The sequence below is a fragment of the Triturus cristatus genome, chromosome 10, assembly GCF_964204655.1.
Source record: "Triturus cristatus chromosome 10, aTriCri1.1, whole genome shotgun sequence".
NCBI classification, from domain to species: Eukaryota; Metazoa; Chordata; class Amphibia; order Caudata; family Salamandridae; genus Triturus; species Triturus cristatus.
The window spans coordinates 419437243-419455161 of NC_140593.1; the positions used below are offsets into that span (position 1 = coordinate 419437243).

Genomic DNA, 17919 nt, shown 5'->3' on the forward strand with positions numbered 1-17919 from the left:
GTGACCCCAAGATTCGCAAGGGTCTCATTAAGTCGCTTGATCAGTATTTTCTGGAGAATGAGGGGTCCGTCTTGTCCTCAGTGTCCCTGTGGGAGGCCTTCAAAACGGTCCTCCGAGGACACGCCCTATCCCTGATCGTGGAGGCCAAGAAAGCTAAGAACGGGGAGGTGGTTGCGTTAGAGGCTGAGATATCGGGGTTGGAGGCTGCCTTGGAGACGGGTGTCACTCAGGACGGGCTCCATGCCCTCAACCTGAAGCAGTTCGAATATAAGTCCCTTGTTACGGATGCTGCTCGGACAATGTATAGGGAACAGCAGGGTAGACTGTATGATGCTGGGGATAAGGCGGGTAAATTGATTGCTTGGCTTGATAAGAAGGAGAGAGTGAATCGAGTGGTCCCCGTGCTTCAGACGTCGGAGGGAGTGAGTGTGACTGACCCTGGTGAGATTGTGGAGTGTTTTGCGGACTACTTCTGTGCTGTGTACTCCCCGGTGTCTACTAGAGATGAGGCTGACTCTCGTCACTTGTTGAAGGATATTGCTTTGCCCTGCTTGTCGGTGGAGGAGCGTGAGCAGATGGATGCCCCACTTTCGGTTGACGAGATTGCAACCGCGATTCGTTCCCTTCGCTCAGGCAGGGCTATGGGCGCCAACGGACTCCCGATTGAACTCTATAAACTGCAACCGGATAAACTTGCGCCATTTCTCCCTCGTATGTTCTCGGAGTTGCTTGAACTCGGCTCTCTCCCTGATGACCAACGCCAGGCCACTATAGTCGTGATTCCCAAGGACGGTAAGCCTCGGGACCGTTGCGCCTTGTATAGGCCTATTTCTCTGCTGAACGCAGAGCCGAAAATCCTTGCCAAGGTTCTTGCGAACCGCCTGCTTACTGTTATTTGCGATCTGGTGCATCCGGACCAATCCGGTTTTATCCCGCACCGGAATATGGCCCTTAACTTGCGGCGCCTACATGGCGTACTTGCAAGGGCGGAATATCTTTCAGAGCCGGCCATCTTGGTTTCCTTGGACGCCACGATGGCCTTTGATACGATAGAATGGCCGTATCTTTGGGCCGCCCTGGCAAAGTTTGGCTTTGGGGCGGGATTTATTAATTGGGTTAAACTCTTATACGCTGCCCCGCTGGCACAGGTGGTCGTTAACGGGAGGGTTTCCTGGCCCTTCGTTCTTGGGAGGGGCACTAGGCAGGGGTGTCCGTTGTCTCCCCTGCTCTTCGCGTTAGCTTTGGAACCGCTCGCTGCTTGGCTCCGTTGGGAACCGTCGATAAGAGGGATCCAGTGGGCCCCTGGCTTCGAGGATCGTGTTTCGTTGTACGCGGACGACATTCTCTTGTACCTCACCTCACCACGTAAGTCACTCAATGTGCTCTTTGACATCCTCACTTCCTTCGGCAAGAACTCTGGTTTGATCATTAACTGGTCCAAATCTTGTGTCTATGCTATATCCGGTGGCTTTCCTCTCTTGCCTTCTCGTTTTCCCATTAAGGCGTCCAGCTCCGGCTTTACGTACCTGGGGGTGTACGTCTCATTGGATCCTGCTGTCCGCTACGAGCATAATCTCCTCTCTCCACTTCGGAGATTGAGGTTAGACGTGGCCCGTTGGCGTAAGCTTCCCTTGTCTCCCCTCGGTCGTGCGGCACTTTTTAAAATGATGTCTCTTCCCCGATTTCTTTACGCACTTCAGAACTCCTTTGATATTATTCCGGCGGCTTACTTCCGGGAAGTAGAGAGCTTACAAAGGAGACTTGTTTGGGGCGGTCGTGCACGTATTGCTCTTGCAAAACTGACTCTCCCCTGGTACGACGGGGGCATCACGCTCCCGGACATCAGGAGGTACTATTGGGCTTCCCAGCTATCTGCTATTAACCATGCAACGTACTCACCTGGTCCGAATCCGGCTTTCGAAATGGATAGATTTTTGTTGCCTGGCGGCAACTTTAACAGAGCGCTTTACTCTCGATCGGCTGGGAGGACCTTAACCGGTCCCACTAAGATTGCAGTACGCTTGTGGAAGGCTGCGAATGTGGCCATGGGCTGGAATGATCGCTTGACGGGCGCGACCCCCTTGTTTGCGTCTGAAAGATTGGGAAGCCTCTGGACGACGAAGGGATTCGAGCGTTGGGACACGATTGGCATCAGCAGAGTAGGTGACCTTTGGGTGAAGGGTGCGGTTAAATCCTTCGCTGCGCTGCAGAGTGAGTACGAATTGAGTGAGAGGGAGTTCTTTCGGTACGTTCAGGTTCGCCACGCTTTGCTCTCGGCCATCGGGGCGGGGACTGCAGTCCCTGTGTCTTCGCCACTCGAGGACCGCATACTCGACGGTCACTTGCCCGACAGTACTATTTCCCTTATCTATAAAAAATGAATAAACATTCGGGCGGATCTCCTCGTGCGTCTGCGGGAGGCGTGGATCGGGGATGGGGTGGAACTGGACGACGAGGACTGGCAGTCTGCGCTGTCCTCCCCTAAGGAGGTGGCCATACCCGCGCGTCTCTCCGTCTTGTCCAGCTTAAAATTCTCGACCCTGTCTACGTGACGGGCCCTCGTTTAGTTCTGATGGGTTTCTCTGAAGACGGGCTCTGTAGCCGCGGCTGTGGGCTCAGCGCCACTTTTCTCCATGTTCTCTGGGAGTGCCGTAAGGTTGCGGAGTATTGGCGCCGGGTGCACGCTGTCATGGAATGTGTCACTGGGGTCGCCCTGTTGCCTGAGGTTCGCCGATGTGTGCTGAACGTGTGGGAGCCTAACGATTATAATGCGGCTCAGACTCGGTGGGCGGCCCTTGGGAACATGGTTGCTAAGAGGGACATCGCACAGCTTTGGGGTTTTAAAAATTCCTTCATTTGGAGGATACAATCACTATGCAAGAGTTGTAAATACATTAGTGCCGGTCTGATTTGAATAAAATCAAGTTTTTTTAAAAGGGTCTCCACCGTGTCTACGTGACGGGCCCTCGTTTAGTTCTGATGGGTTTCTCTGAAGACGGGCTCTGTAGCCGCGGCTGTGGGCTCAGCGCCACTTTTCTCCATGTTCTCTGGGAGTGCCGTAAGGTTGCCGAGTATTGGCGCCGGGTGCACGCTGTCATGGAATGTGTCACTGGGGTCGCCCTGTTGCCTGAGGTTCGCCGATGTGTGCTGAACGTGTGGGAGCCTAACGATTATAATGCGGCTCAGACTCGGTGGGCGGCCCTTGGGAACATGGTTGCTAAGAGGGACATCGCACAGCTTTGGGGTTCCCGGCGGCCTCCCACCGTGTCAGTATGGAAGGAGAACATGGCCTGGTGCATGTGCAGAGAGAAGACTGTGTATGTGGCCCGGGGTAAGCCGGGGGCGTGGGGTAGAATTTGGGGCCAGTGGAACGCGTACCGTGGGAACATCTTCACACCCCCCCTCGTGGACTCATCTGATGCTGCCTTGTCCCCCTGATCCTGAGGTTCCCGGACTATTGCATTTCACCTGTAGATGGTTGTGGCTCTCCCGTCGCCCCCACCTCCCCCTTGATCATCCTCATTGACCACCAGAGGGTGGAGTTGGTACTGTGTGGTCCCCCAGCCGTGGTTAGACGCCCCTTTTTCGATGGTTTCCGCCTTGTCTTTTGGTGTTATTTTATTTTTCCTTTTTTGTTTGTATTTCTAAAATGTATGTATCCGGATAACTTCTGAGGTGCACTCAGTACTTTGTCAATTCGGCTGAGCCCCAGGGGGCCCATTGCTTCCTTGATGTTGTTGAACATGTATATATTAGCGGCCAGCCCTGGTGGTTGTAGGCCCATGTTTGTATTGAGTTTTTATGTGCAATAAAGGTTTTTCAAAAAAAAAAAAAAACGATATCTGAGATTTATATGTACATACAAAACATTTTTAACAAGAAAAACACTTCGGTCAGTGGTAGAAGCAGCCTCTACATATGAGGAATACAAGCAAAAAACAGGTGTCCTTACATTATTTCCATTTCAGCAGCCGACCCATCATCTGCTCAAAATGGCTGCCCTTGTGAAACAGAACATATAAACGAACATTTCTCCCAGCACATAATAAATATACATTCTGTCAGGTTCTAATTCAAAACATATTTTCTTTCAAATGTTTGTTTACTTCTAAAAAACATATAAATGCACCGACCACCATTTTGTACTCAGTGGTGCACTGACTTCCATGGTGACCACACGCAGCTGAAGTAGGAGGAGAAAACTGAAACTTTGCTGCTCAAAAACTGCCATCTGTTGACCAAAGTGTAAAGGTAAAATGAAACAGCTTTTTAAGAAAATCAATTAAATGATATACCTAAACGTTTTTTTTTAATTAATTCACAGAACTTGAAAAACAGCCCCAGCCAGAGAATACACATTTACTTTAGAATGTAAGTGAATTTGAAACTACATATACGGTTAATTTTAAACCCAAACTCAGAAATTGCATTTTTGTTTCCAATTTTAATAAAGAATTGCCATACACATATAACAATCTAATTTCAACAAAAGAATCCTTTGGAAAATCTACTGTAAAATATATTTTATACCAACCAAAATATATTTTCAGCCTTACATTTTTAAAATGCAGTTATGAAGGTTCAAGTCAGTTATATGTCATAATAGCTTGTGTAACTATACCGGATACTAGTCAAAGAAAGGTGCTGGGCAGGGCCGGGAGTTCATCATCATCATAAATTCTTTATTTCGGTTCTTTCATAGACCATAAAAGTACGTATACAATATAAAATACATGTCACACATATAAGCACATTTCAAGTAAAATGCCAGATAGTGAATGGTTGTACATTTTTCCACCAAATACAACATTACTAGAGATAAAGACATACAAATAGTGCAAAATACGCAATGAGTCATTACTGGTCCATACAAATTCTCAGTTTGACAGTTAGTTTTAAAAATTCCTTCATTTGGAGGATACAATCACTATGCAAGAGTTGTAAATACATTAGTGCCGGTCTGATTTGAATAAAATCAAGTTTTTTTAAAAGGGTCAGCAGATAGCGCTTACGGGGGAACTCATAAAACTTACATAAAAATATAAAATGCAGCATATCCTGCAGAGACTTTCCGTCGCAGCCGCAGGGTGCTGCCAGTTTGTTAAAAATATCGGTTTTAGGTCTGATCAGCAGGTGATGAAAAAGGTTTAGCCTAAACCTTGTCAGCAAATATTTTTCATGGGTGGTCAATGAGCCAGTCAGGTACGGTTCTATTGTTTCACAAGTTTTCAGCATGGCAAATTTCCTCACGCTTTGTTTCTGGAGCTCCACCCCTTCCCTCCGGGGCCTCCTATCCATAAGGAAGGCCCGTTTGATGAGCTCCAGTTCCCCTTGTACAATTTTGCTCAGATCTTCAAACAATTCTAGTTGGCCTAGCCTCGAAAAATTTGACTTCAGATATTTGATCCAAGGGGTGCACATTACCTTGTCCCGACCCAAGAAATCCCTCATAATCAAATGCGTTAATGGTATGTCCTGATTTAACCATAATTTAAGCCAACAGGTCAAGGGACGTAAGGAGAACAAATCACTTAAGAATTGCGCCCCTAACTCTTCATGCACAGCAAGGATAGATGTGCCATGGGACGCATAAAAGACGCTTCAGAAAAGAATTATCGACAGTCTGCAGATGCTCACCATCAGCATGACCCCAAATTTCGTTGCCGTAAATTGCAGTTGCCACTGACTTTGCATTATACAGTTTAAGCATGGCACAAATGTTTTTTTTCCCAATTTTAGCAGCAAAGTTAAAAATTGAGGCATTAACCCTTACAAATTCTCCTTTCTTTTTTGCAAGATGAGGGGCCCAATTAAGTTTAGTGTCAAAAAGAAGCCCAAGATAGGAGAATGTTTTTGTTAACAGAATTATAGCTTCATCAATTTTAAATGTGAAAGTCCTCCTTGGTTGCTGTCCTACTTGCATGACAAATGATTTAGAATTATTAGCCAAAAGATCTCTATCTGTCATGAATAAATTAAAAGCATCTAGGAGTGATTGAAGGCCCTTCTCCGTTCTCGAAATTAGAACCGCATCATCTGCATACAGTAAAATAGGAATTCCCCGCCTGCCGGCTCTAGGATAGTCAGCCTGAACATTCTGTAATACGCTATCTAGCTCGTTAATATAAAAATTAAAAAGAAAAGGGGCCAAGATACATCCCTGACGTACACCTTTTCTGATTTTAAAATTATTTGATACACACAGTTCTTGAGAATATCTCACATTAGCTCTGGTGTTGTTGTGTAAGTCAGCCAAAAAATCAACCACACCGCTATCCACCCCCTTCTCCCTCATGGACTGCCACAGCTTACCCCTGTTTACACAGTCGAAAGCTGAGGACAGATCCATGAAGGCGAGGTGGATGGTGCCCTTCTGTACTACAGTATACTTACTTAGTGTTAGAAAAAGGTTAAGACACTGAGTTATTGTGGAACGACCTCTACAGAATCCATACTGTGAAATGGACATAATATTATTCCCCTCTGCCCAGTCAGAAAGTCGCTGCAATAGAATTCTGCCTACAATTTTGACCATAGAATCTATTAATGAAATAGTCTGTAGCAATGTGGGCTGCCTTTGTCCCCCTTCTTAAAAACCGGGACAATTGTCGAAATACCCCATGATTGTGGACACCCCTCTTTCACAGCAGCATTGAAAACAGATTCTAGTATGGGTGCCCAAAAGTTAGGCTCAGACTTATACAGGTCCGGAGGAATCCCGTCTGGTCCTGGTGCCTTCCCGGCTGTTAGCCCCACAATACCCTTGATAACTTCACCTCGATAGAAGGTAATTGTTTCACCCCCAACAGAAGTGGCAAAACTAGGAGGCTCGACTTCGGAGCTACAGTACAGTTTCTCATAATGTGCCTCCCAGTCCTCCTTAGAAATATGGCATTCCAGGCCATCACCCTGCTCCTGGGCCAAAAAAGGTTTCCTCATCACTGCCCAGAATCGAGAGCTACACTGCAGAGTAGAAGGGTCAAGTATCTCACTCCATGCCTCTTCCCTAAGAATGTCCTTTTGTCGGGCAATAGTGGTTTTATATATCTTTCGACAAACCTGAACTTCTGCCTTTATCCTAGGTTTAGCTGCCAGAACTATTTTTAAATTTCTAGCAGCTTTAGAACACTCGTGATTGAACCATCTAGGTCCCTTAATCTCCAACTTGTTTGTTGGAGCTGACAACAGCTTTGAGACCTTATTCTCTAAACTTTGGAAGGCATTAAGGACATTATATGGCTGAGCACCATCTTGTGTACAAACCATGATCTCATCTGCACATGCAGCTTTAATCTCTTTGGACAATAGATCTGGGGTGATCTTACACCATTTTAAGCGACGTCTTCCACCTGTCGTGCTCACCCTGCCTGAAGAAGTATTCATACCTTCTTTCACTGACCACGGTCCCCTCATATGTACAGTGAGGGGGTTGTGATCACTGAACTCGCTGGCTTCAATGGTAAAGGAACCCACAAATGACTGCATTAATGATGATATTAATACAAAGTCAATGAAGGAACCCCTCCCGTGACCCTTAAAGGTCGGTATCTCAAAACACATAGTGGGGTCAGTCAAAGCCATTGTTGCCATTAAGTCCAGGTCATTAACCATATCATTTAAATGTTCCCCCTCGTTTGTATGTTCAAAGTGGAAATCGGCGGATCGTGGACAATTCAAATCTGTAATACTTTTAAAAAGAGGATCCTTACAGGGATGGACATTAAAACCCCCCATGATCAGGAGGTTATGGACACAATCCTTCATGGAGTTACTAACAAAAACATTCAGTGCAGCTATCTGACTGTGAGCTAAGCAAAGATTAATAGCATTATAAAAATTAACCAGACCGGCCAAACAATTTTCCCTCATTAAAACTAAACCAATAATACCAGTACTACTTGTTGAGACTCTACGTACTTTACAGGATAGTGCAACCGAGATAAATGTAACCATACCCCCTTTGGGCCTGCCCCTTGCTGTTGCTATAGCGGGGACATAATAAGCCTTATACCCTTCTAGAAAATTATTACAATCAGTAGACCAAGTCTCCTGCAAGCAAATGATTTGGTACTGCTTAATAAACCGAATCCAATTGCAATCCTCCATCTTAGAACCCAAACCCGCAATATTCCACGAAATAACATTGTTTTGACTTCTTTTTGTCCAGATTGGCGCAGCATGACCCATGCTCCCATTTTCCTGGCCCACAAGTTCCTTACGTCAATCACAAGATTCTAAACCTGAAAGGGTGTCAAATCTGTTATATGATACAATGTTGAACCCAGGCCCACACTGTTTATCAACATTGTGCAAATATGCGTCATTGGAAATCGGTGACTGAATAGGAGTAGGGGATCGAAATGACCCAAAAGACGGTGGAGCTTTAATCAAGTGGGTATAAAAATTACCAAGGGGACGTACGCTTATACCATTCACATTATGGACTAGAGAAGCCGCTCTTAATAGAACTGTGGCAACATGCTGTGGATGCTTGAAATTAACTATAATACAGTCACCAGTTATTGATTTCCTAGATGTGCCAATCCAGCTCACCCTCTTGGTGGACAGTATTTGATCAGCAAATATAACTGGGAACCCACAATTTTTATTCAACCATGATACAGTTCTATTTTTAGTGAATCATGGGATTCCTCAGTTACCTGATGAGAAAGGCGCTTAATGGGGGAACATTTGTAAGTACAACCACGTAAGGTGCACAGTCAGGAGGAAGATTAACATGGCAATTTTTCTTTACATGCATGAGAGCTGGCAGGCCCTCAGAAACTACTGTGGCCTTTTTATGCTGAGTGGTTATGGGAATAGAATCTGGTGGGACTAACTCGATTACAGATATTGGTTGAGTAAATTGTTGTGAATTTACTCTATCAGAGCCCTGCCCCTCAGCATCTAAGCTCTTATCCACTACCTTAGATCTTTCTTCCACTAAGGCCATGTAAGTTACTAGAAGTCCACCCAGTCTCTCCACTTCAGATGCCACCGTATCTAGTTTAGAAATCAGGGGTTTCAACATCTCTATGACTTTTGCCTCTATCTTAACTTCTATGGAGCGAGTTAGAAAGACAAATTGCTCCATATTTAAATTAAAATTTGTACTTGCCATATTTATACTTTCCTGACAATCTATAATAACCCCAGGACTGTTTGAGGCAGAATGACTTTTTTCTACTATTTTTTGCTGGTCTTCCCCCCGCGTTTAGATTGTGCCTTTCTACATAAGCGCACTGGTCTAGGGGGAGTTGGTATCTCTTCTACAACTGATTCATTACTTGTATCAGGTAGGGCACTATTGGAGTCAACATGAACTTGTACTGCTGTCGTAAAGGTGTCCTTGTCACCCCCCCCCAGAATGTCAGATGCAGGCCGGACCGGCGGAGAGAAAGGCACCTCCTCGTGTACAGAAGGATGATCTCCTTTACCTAGTGAAGCCCTGCGCTCATTTTTAATTTGATTCACCTTTTTAACCAGGAAGTTGTCCATAGTTCCTAGCCCGGATACAGCTTTATCAGTTTTAGATTTGGCAATTCACAGAACTTGAAAAACAGCCCCAGCCAGAGAATACACATTTACTGTAGAATGTAAGTGAATTTGAAACTACATATACGGTTAATTTTAAACCCAAACTCAGAAATTGCATTTTTGTTTCCAATTTTAATAAAGAATTGCCATACACATATAACAATCTAATTTCAACAAAAGAATCCTTTGGAAAATCTACTGTAAAATATATTTTATACCAACCAAAGTATATTTTCAGCCTTACATTTTTAAAATGTAGTTATGAAGGTTCAAGTCAGTTAAATGTCATAATAGCTTGTGTAACTATACCGGATACCAGTCAAAGAAAGGTGCTGGTCAGGGCCGGGAGTTAAAATTATTCTTCCAACTCTGCGGGAACTTCCCTCAATGAAGTTGCTGGTCAGTGATGGGGGTCAAAATTGCTAAACTATCTCCACTGGGTGGGTACCTCAGGAAAGGTGCTGGTCAGTGGTGGGATGCCAAATTACTATTCTCACTTTGCCGGGTGCTTACGTCAGGGAAGGTACTGGTCAGTGATGTGGGAGAAAAAATACTATTCTAACTCCACACGGTGCTTGCCTCAGGGAAGGTGCTGGTCAGTGGTGGGGGGCAAAGTAACTGTTCTAACTCCGCCGAGTGCTTACCTCAGGGAAGGTGCTGGTCACTGTTGGGGGGCAAAATTATTATTCTGACTTCACAGGGTGATTGCCTCAGAGAAGGGGGACAAAAATACTATTCTAACTCCACTGGGTGCTTGCCTTAGGAAAGGTGCTTGTCAGTGTTGGAGGACAAAATTACTATTCTAACTCTGTTGAGGGCGTACCTCAGGGAGGGTGCTGGTCACTGTTGGGGGGCAACATTATTATTCTGATTCCATAGGGTGTTTGCGTCAGGGAAGGTGCTGTAAAGTGATGTGGGACAAAAATACTAATCTAACCCCACTGGGTACTTGCCTCAGGAAAGGTGCTGGTCAGTGTTGGGGGGCATTACCTGCACCACTTTGGAGTGGCAGGGTGCCTGGGGTGGCATGGAGTGCTTCCAGAATGATAATCTGTGTCTTTTACTTTTGTTGTTAATCTATGAAATAAAACAAAGTTCATTTATAGAGAACATGAAGGGACATAATATGTCAAATTTCTTTAGAAAGTTTGTTGCTTTTTCAAAGTAACAGTACATTTTGAATATACTATCTCAATGAGCAAAAATAGTTTTACAACTCTGCTCCACAATCCATTTGAATGAGGAGGATTAAGAGAAGATAATTGAAATTTAGGGCGCAAAAGATGAGGTCGCCATCTGACTATTTTTAGCTAATCGAAATTAGTGGATTTATCTTGTGATTATCATGAGAATCTGTGATATTGTACTGGATTTTCCCAGTGGGCAAATACGTTCAATCAAAGCCATAGGGAATTGATACAGAACTAGTGCTTCTTAGGTGTATATTGGAGTGCCAAAAAAGTCTACAAATCATTTTAGTACAGTTACTTAGAAAGCAATACAAATCTATTTAGGAAGTAATAACTTAATAGTTAGCAAGCAGTTGTCATTGGCACGGTCTACTACAGGAGCCCAATTTATTGTTTAGCTTCTCAAAAATAATTGTCATTATTTCTTTAGCGTAAGTGACAATAACATTACAGACATTAAAACATAACTTTGTTAACATAGCTCCATCCCAGCAGCATACTCTACACTTTCCACCGCCTTGTCTGTCTAAAGTTGTCTGTACACAATGGGAGCCGCCATTAAATTCACATATCTTCACACAGAATCTTTTTCCATTGTGAGTCATTGTCTCGGAATCATGGGGCAATGAGATGTTATTTGACAGTGTCCATGCTAGTTACCGTCTTTAATCACTGGTTTGTGCGTACTTCAGATAGTGTTGCCTTCCAATCAGGTACCTAAGGGCTTCTTTATGTAAAGGTAATTAGTTCAATTTAGATTTATTTTACATCAAGTTTCCTTACCTGTAAATCCCTAAAATCAGATCCCAACATCAGCCACCCTAACATCCATGATATGATTATCATATCACTTCCATGTAGTTTCCCTGAATTTTACGAAGTGCAGATCAGAATCTAATCAAGACTGACACAGAACAAGCATTCACAATGTAATTCAATGAGATGTGGCAGACCTTTCATGTCATAAGAGTCTGCCAGCCAATGAGAGGGTAACATAAACATACTACAGGTACATTTTTATCAGGTACACATAATTTGATTAATAAACAAATGGAATCCACCCACAAGAAATAGGCGAAACAAGATATATGGTCTTGGGTTGGATGTGTTTCCTATATTGGTGGGAAGCACATTGTGTTCTTTAAATACCCCTCACACACCAAAAGCGCCCTTGGTGTCATGCTTCATCATAGGGATCTTCACGCCCCTCTACGGAGCGCGGCGTGCTACTAACCAGTGGGCACTTAATGTAACCACTATGTGTAGTGTGTGAGGGTGTGAGTGGTAGGGTCAGAAGTGGATGGTGAGTGAGTGTTAAAAATACCTGGCAAGTGAGGACTAAAATCATTTTTAATAAACCTCCCTGCTGGTATTTAAAACGGTGAGGTGGAGGTTTGATGTATTATTGTACAAAACCTCCTGCGTGTATCTTTGTCAACATGTTTCGAAGCGCGCTGCTTCTTCTTCAGGACGGGTACACATATCCCTACCCTACTCACATAAGACAGTATAATACCATCAATACATAGGGAATACTATGTGTTGAATAAATGTATCAATGTTGCTAAATATGCCTATTATGGTCAATTTATATTGCAACAAGGTAATACCTTAATGTCAATATGAAAAGAAACACAAAAGTATAAAAAGAACATTAGCTGGGTAGAATCACTCCAGACATGAAGATCGTGACCTGTAAAAGTAATATATACAGTGTCTATAAAACACCCTGAGAAAATTAGTGCTGGTGCAGTGTCCTGTAAAAGATGGAACAAAGACTAGACATACACAATATGTAACATAAAGCGCACACTCTATATAGGACTATTCTTATTGGTTGTTGTAGTAATTTTACAAGGTGGAGAAAGTTTGTAAACACATGAGACAGATTCCATACTTGCTATCCAGAAGTCCGAGGCCTCATGAGCCTTCAGAACGCAGGGGACTCCGTGCTAATTACACTCTGTAAGGAGAATGGTTGCATTTGCGATGGCTAGGCACTTACTTGGTATGAGCAGTGGTGGTCTTGCAGGAGTGGCTGTGCCGTACTTACATATGTTGGGATGTTACCTCACTCGCTTGTCCCCTCCGTGGCTCTGTGGTTTAGTGAGAAGCCTGGAGTGCTCGATATTTATGCTCTTCTTAATTGCCAAAAGATTTCCTGCCACTTGTAATGTATACATGTGCGACAAAACGTCTGCCAAATGCAGCCCTGAATAGAGGAGACCTGAAGAGGTTCCGGTGAAATCAAAGTGGAAGAGGAAGATGGCACGTAGCGGTAAGACTAGACCGCTAACTGACTGATTGACTGCGGTTGCGCTGATCTAATAATGGCAAAAGACGGCAGGTAGATTACGCCCTGTGCGTTATGTTTGTCATAGTAAAACGCACGGATGGTGCGCGGAAAAAAGGTGTGTCGGCCAATACGGGCACCAAAAATTAAAAAGGCAAGTAAATGTGAAAAACACACATGGGAGTTCTTTACACAGTCCAAAAAATTAAATAAAGAACCATTTAAGAAAAAAACGGGGATTTTAAGAAAACAGGGATTTTTAGAGAAATACACCGATCTAGTGCTCCTGATGGAACAAGTTGGATGTGAAGGGGGATGCTCAAACTTATTTATTTAGGCACCACGCAGGTTAGTTTTGCCTAGTCTCTCCTGGTGGTTGCAGGAAGTACATTTAGTGAATAATTTCAGATGAAAGAAGGATGGCAGACTGGAGAGGGTTATCAGTCCTCCGTAAGCCCTCAAGGTGGTGCCCGGAGATTATCTTGATCAAGTAAACTGGCTCCAAGGAATATTATCGTTAAGTCCAGTGACATTAGTGCCCAGGCGGAACACCCAACGTTGTTCTTTTTCTAGGAGGCCTGTTCTAATGGTAGTTGCTCTATGATTGTCCATTGTAGGTCATTTACCATGTGGGTCTCTGACAGGTAATGTGTCGCCATTTTTGTAGTACTTTTTTTACATCGAACATTGCGCTTGTGTTCACCAATGCGGATTTTTTCTGGTCATGACGTCATGCCAATGTATTCTAAACTGCAGAGGGGCACGTGATCAAGTAGATAACGTTCCGACTGTTACAGTTGGTAAACTTCTTCTGCTCCCATTCACTGCCATTTCTAAACTTGATCCATCTGCTTTTTTTGGTCAGGTGGCACGTGCTGCAGTTGCCACACGGTGGTGGCCTTGGACAGGTTGTAGAGTAGGATTGCTCGTGGTCATGGCTCGGCCAGCTCGTGGTCGTGTGTGGACAAGCATGTCCTTAAGTTTTCTGCCTCTTCTGTGTGCGAGCAGTGGTTTCTCTAAATTGAGGTCACCGCAGATAAGGATTCTCCAATGTTTGTTCAAAATTTTTGATATGGGTGTTGTAGGTAGTCACGCAGATTGTTCTAGCATCTGGGTCTTTTGGAACATTGTCTTCCAAAAGAGCCTCCCTGTTAATATTGCGCGCCCTCTTCATTGCTTTGTCTACGATGGGGGGTGGGATAGTTCAGTTGAAAGAGTTTGATTTTTAGATCTGAGGCTTGTTTCTTGTAGTCTGTTAGGTTGGTACAGTTTCTCCGAATGTGAAGAAACTGCCCATAGGGGAGATTATCGTGTAGGTGACACAGGTGAAAGCTGTCATATAACAACAGACAGTTTCTTGCCGTAGGTTTGAAGTGTGTGGTGGTTTTCAATGTTCCACCCTCTGGATATATGTTCAGGTCCAGAAATACCAGTTGGTTGCGAGATACAGTGCTGGTGAATTTGTGGAAAGAATTCTGCTGGTTGAGCCATATCATGAATTGCTCGGTTGAAGGGATGTCCCCTTCCCAGACAACTCGTCGTCAATGTATCGTTTCCAGGTCTTAATGTTGTGCCTGAAAGGGTTGTCCTGATGGAGAATCCTGCTACTTTCCAGATGATGTACATATTGACCAGCCAGACTCGGAGCAAAAGTGCTCCCCATGCTGGTCCCGTATTTCTGTAAGTAGAGAGTGTCTTCATACAGGAAAAAGTTCTTGGTTAGGGCCAGAGCAATGCAATCCATTACTAGCTTCCTCGGTGTTGGTACTCCCACAGGTTAGAGAAAAGAATCTCCTCAATGATGTTAAGTGTCTCATCGTGGGGCAGACTGGTGTACAAACTCTCTACGTCAAGACCCAGGAGTAGTTGCCTCTCTGGGTCAAAGGTTAGTTCTTGTAGTAGCTGTAGTACTGCTTTTGTGTCTTTCAAGTAGGTGTTAGTTTGTTGGATCAGTGGGTGTAAGAACGCATCCGCAAATTTTGACAGAGGCTCCAGGATTGAGCCTATGCCCGAGACTATCATACGGCCTGGTGATTGTACTAGGACCTTGTGTATCTTGGGGATGGTGTAGAAGTATGGGGTCCTGGGTGATTTTTGGATCAGAAACTCAGCCTCCTTTTTCGACACCCAGAAAATGTATAGAAATTGTTGCGCTTACCCATCTCTATGCGGGTGTACTCCTCACCTCACCTGGCATCCGGTCAGGAAGTGAGGCACCGCTCTGTATTGAAGGTAAAAACATAAGAACCACTTTCAAAGTCAAAATACTTTGAAGATGGCCACCTATCTTTTTTAAAAAAAAATTGCCATGCACTCCAATGACTACTGCCGAACCACAGGGGCACCCGTATATAATGTAAAAAGATTTGTACGCCACTAAGGCGCTCAAAAAAGACTGATCATTGTTTCTAATCAATGTTTCATAGGAGCAGACTTAATACTATCCGGTGTTTATTGACAATCAAATTACAAAAAAATCGCCAAAAGGAAGTACTCTAAAAGTATACATGCTTATCAAGATGTCTATCATGGAAATATACATCTTTCTAGACTCCCATTGATACATCACTAAATCGGTTTTAACTTCGGAGGACTATGCATGAATACTAATCACTTTACTATCATGCCTATGCCCAATTAATTTCTCTACGCAAGGATCAAAACACCAAACTCAAGTTAAAAAGACGAGTTCAGGCAGGACCCACAGACCAATTAGGCAGTCAAGTTGTTAAGACAAACCGTTAGTTAAGACAAACCCCACAGTTACTGCCCAAATGAGCCCAAACTTGCCGTACTCATATAAAGAACTCCTATGAAAAACTCCTATGAATCATGGACAGAAATCTGTATTTAAATAGAAAGCGACCACTAACCGCCTCGGTTGTTTGGCGTGTATGCGTCATCACAGGGAAACGTCATCTACATGTGCGCGCAGCTCAGAGGAGATGAATCATCACACAGGCTGCAAACGCTCCTGCGGATGCTGGGAATTGTAGTTGTCATCTATCTCCGATATTATTAATGGTTGTCAGAGAACCATTCTGTCTACTTTAAAAACAGTGGCGAGTATTTCCCATTATATTTAATCCAAAAATGGAACCTGTATGACTCTATAGACATACCTGTTGGATGTTTATTGATTGTGAAACATATTGCTTGACAACAGCAGTAGCGGCTCTCAGATTGAAATTAGACCCTCATGCATAGGGCACCATGCTGATGTTTGTACTGCTATTTTTACAAGCTATTGGGCTAATGTCATAGGGGTTTCTTGCATATAATCAGTATGATGTTATACGATCTAGAGGTATTTCCTGTAATATGCAATTGGTTTATATGTCTAAAAAACCAAATATTACTCACTGGACCCAATATCTTTGAGATACCAGTGTCCCAGTGTCATAGTATCGTGCTCCCTCAGATGTGTTCCTCATAGTATAGTGCTCCCTCAGATGTGTTCCTCATTGTCATTGAGGGAGAAATCATGGATTCATACAACAAGCATACCAAAAATACACGGTAGGTCATTGATCGAACACATCACTGTGTAAAGGGTATACCATGCCAAATCAGTCTTTATAGTGTCACCCACTTTTTTAAAGAAACCCCGTAGCTTAAGGTTCCTGATGAATTCTTGCATTTCCGCATGGATCTTGAATTTATCCAGTCTGTTAGTCGTTACAAAACCCAAGCCTTTTTCCAAGACTCTTCATTGAGTTTCCGTGAGTTCATGTGCTGTGATATTCCCCACTAATTGCCCCTCTTGCTGGTGGACGCCTGGTTGTTGAGTGAGCCTGTCATGCTCCTCGTCGAGACGCGGGGGTCCTCTGTTTCTTCCATTGCCCAATGCACATTGTTGCCTCTCCTATTCCTGCCTCGTCTGGGTCCTGGGCGTGATCCTAAAAAAGGTGGTGGCCCATAGTAATTGTAATCATAATTGGGTGCCCATTGTGGGTATGCACCCCCCCATTGGTGAAGGTCCGTACGGGTTTTGTTGGAAAACAGGAGGACCTTGGTAGTTGCCCCATCCTCTCCGTCTTGGATTGTACGGTCTTTGGTATTGCTGACCGCCTCTCTGGTTCCTAAAGGAGCTTCTCTTACTGGAATTCGAACCGTTGGAACTACTATCTGAGGTATCACTGTCCTGGACACTGTTGCAATCCTTTTGTACATAGTCATCCCTTGTGTATGGGTAAGCTCTCTCATGGGAAAAGCGTTCTTTATCCTTTTTAAGTTTGTTGAATTTACTTTGAGGGTAACCTCAAACTCCGTCATTTGTTGATCGAGTTCCTCAAGGCGTTTTTTCAACACAGCATGGGATTGATAGGTCTTCAGTTGTACCTCTAATTTTTGGATGTCTATTTTTAGTTCCTGCGCTAATCTGGTTGCTGTCTTTATAATCAGAACTAACCAATCCCTGGTACAATGCCACTAGATGAGTGACCAGTCCTTTTTGACTACTTTATCATTCTGAAAAATGAAAGGTTCATAGCGGACAATCACACCCTGAGGTGCCGCATTAGCCCTCAGGTACTCTGTCATGAAAAGGCCATGCAGTGCTGTTTTAATCTGTGTATTTTTTTAGGTTGGTTAATTCATCCCAATCGGCAGTGCTTGGGCCCGGGTCAGTGGGATTTGCAGCTAGGATCCTGTCAATTTCATCTTCCCCATATGTTAGACTAGACCCGTCAGCCATGGTCAGTACAGCGTCTGATGTCACGGAAAGAAAGTGTGGTGTGTGTGTTAGATGTGTCCAAGTGTGTGTACAAGAAAGCAAAACAGCTCGCAGGCGCGGACTTTGTTTTTTAAATCATTTTACCTGCCACTTTGCTGAGGAGCACTTGGGGAGTCTTGTAGAGCGCTGACGTCCCAGGAGGTTGCTGCTGTCGCTGGGACTGC

General features: G+C 44.1%; 1 long non-coding RNA gene across 1 annotated transcript in view; it reads right to left on the minus strand.

Annotated features, from left to right (window-relative positions):
* Positions 1-17919, minus strand: part of LOC146789546 (uncharacterized) — a 67817-nt gene that overhangs the window by 12486 nt on the left and 37412 nt on the right. The window contains exon 2 of the long non-coding RNA XR_014969819.1: positions 4134-4231. This is a non-coding gene — a long non-coding RNA (uncharacterized LOC146789546). The remainder of the gene's footprint in view (positions 1-4133; positions 4232-17919) is intronic.